This window comes from Drosophila montana, unplaced genomic scaffold (genome assembly GCF_035044405.1).
Source record: "Drosophila montana isolate Dmon_TW-CO22-7 unplaced genomic scaffold, ASM3504440v1 contig_3438_1, whole genome shotgun sequence".
Classification (NCBI taxonomy): Eukaryota; Metazoa; Arthropoda; class Insecta; order Diptera; family Drosophilidae; genus Drosophila; species Drosophila montana.
In genome coordinates this window covers 1311059-1313342 of record NW_026998322.1, presented here as the reverse complement: position 1 = coordinate 1313342, position 2284 = coordinate 1311059, and the positions used below count along the sequence as shown (strand labels likewise).

At 43.2% G+C, this 2284-nt stretch overlaps 1 long non-coding RNA gene across 1 annotated transcript; it reads right to left on the bottom strand.

The window, feature by feature from the left end:
• Nucleotides 1-701: 701 nt before the first annotated feature.
• On the bottom strand, nt 702-2061 carry LOC135434691 (uncharacterized). The gene is made up of 2 exons (XR_010437267.1): nt 935-2061; nt 702-880 (listed from the first exon to the last, which is right to left on the bottom strand). It is a non-coding gene; the product is annotated as an uncharacterized LOC135434691 (long non-coding RNA).
• Between the last annotated feature and the right edge of the window lie 223 nt (nt 2062-2284).

Sequence of the window (2284 nt, the reverse complement as noted above, 5' to 3'; positions counted from 1 at the left end):
TAAATGAAGAACACAAATATTCCGAATTATTACTATCAAAGTTCATGTATAATATGTCGACTAGATATACTAATGTTCCAAATTTTGAGTTATATCTTGTCAAGCTTCTATAATTTTTTTTTGTAATGTTTTAAGCTCTGCATTGAAGTTGCATATAAATTAAAAAAAAAAAACAAATTAAATTTAAAATACTTGTTAGTTTTCAAATAAAATGCATTACAAATGCAATGCACTGATTACTTTTCTGCATTTCTTTCTCTTTCTGGTCAGGCACTCTTAGTAAATGTGATTTTGTGCCTCAATTTGTGCTCATATTTTAATTCAATTAATTTTCATTACTACAGGAAACAAACTGCTTGTAAAACTAGCTGCATTCTGTTGGCCAGTGGCGCTTAGCTTGTCATATTTGTCCAAATGTTTTGTTTATCTTGTGTATGGGGCAGCAGCAAGCGCCGCAGCTCCTGGGACTGTGGCTATTATGTCTATCATTAAAATATTTTATGCTGGCTTAAGTTATTATGAGCGACGTTCGCTGGCTACTGTTAAATGAGCACGTTGCGGCCTGGTCAGCCAGTTGGTGGCACTCCCTTCTAACAACACTTACAAGTGCTGGAAATAATCTAAAAGCAGCGGCAGCAGCAGCAGCAGAGGCAGCGGCAACGGCAACGGCAGCCACAACAATAATAAAATTGAAACCGATCGTCTCTCAAAATGCGTGGCACGTCGCGCAGTTTATTAAAATAACTTGGCAGGCGGAGGGAACTGGAGCCGCATCACCTGCTATAAGAGTTGCGGGCAAGAAAAATTAGTTTAATCATAAAAATGCTCGACATCGACAGCAGCAGCGGCAGCAGCAGACGATGACTCCAGAGGCAGCTACCTGTTTTGAGCAAGAAGATGACTTCAATTAAAAGCTTTTAACAATATCACGTACGGCAAATCGCAGGAACCGCGCGCAGAATCGAGGAGCTGAGGCAGCGGCAACAGCCGAGCCTGATTACATCACAACTGCATAGCGCAGTCGCAGTCGCAGTCGACGTCGTCGTCGTCGACGTCGTCGTCGTGGCCACAGTCCTGTGGCGGGCTCAATGAGTGCGTCGATGCGTTCGCCACGTTGTTGCCTTGGTTATCAGGTGTAAAGCATCGCGCTGTGAGGGGCTACTATGAAAACGCGTTTGTGCCTTAAGTCTTTTGTTTTTGCGCCGTGCCCCGGCCGACCGGCCGGCCGCAGCTTCAGCTTCAGCTGCAGCTTATTAAAGAAAGCAGTCGGCTGCAATGATAGCATCGCCCCCAGAGAGGCACAGCCTGCACGTGCTACACCCCCGCCGATCTGACTTTCAGTCTTTGGCTGCCGCCGCCGCCGCCGCCAAGGCGAAGATCAAAGCGCGTTATCCTGGACTCTGACTCTGACACTGACTCGCAGCTTGGCCTGGACATGTCACGTTGGGGCGTCAAGACGTGGCTTTGTCGGCTTCCCCGGCCACTCGCTGCTGCTGTCACTGGCCCAAAACTTAATAACAATAACAGTTAAAATCATATCACAAAAAAAAAAAACAAACAAAGCAAAAAAATAAACGACGCTAAAATTCGGCGCATGCGCGGCCGGTGGCGACCTCCGTCAGCGTCTCGTTTCGATTATAAAAATTTCATTTATGTCTTATGGGCGATTTGCAATTTCTGCGCAAATTGCGTCGCTTCAGCTTCTTCTTCTTCTCGCTGTTGTTTTTCGTTTTTGTTTTTTGTTGTTTTTACGGTAAATAAAATGCCTCAATCATTGGCGCGTGCGTATGCGCAATAAAAATGGCGTTTATGTTTCAATTAAAAGGCGTTGTCCAAATTATGCAATCGGAGAGCACTTTTATGACAGCACCCAGCAGACCAGACAGACAGACGGACACATGGACAGACGTAGCCGGAATTCTCGGATTGCCAGCTGCAGTTGAAGTGCGAGAAATTTGCTGAGAATATTGCAAAGCTACGATAAATTGAAGTCGAGAAATGTTCAAAGATATTGCAAAGCTACGAAAACTTGTATAAATATATCTTGATTTAAAACTTAAGTTTTTCTCTTAATTTGTTTGATTCTTAATTTATATTCTAATTTAAATTCAACTATGAACCTTGAAGCCTAAATTAACAACCTATCAAATAGACCTAGCTCCAAAATGGGAATAACTTTGGACCCATCTATTGCTTTTCTCCAACTATATTTGGAAGATGGCAATTTGGGGTAGAGATCGAATTTAGCCCGTAGCTTGTATTTGAAAATATTTACGGCTTGAAA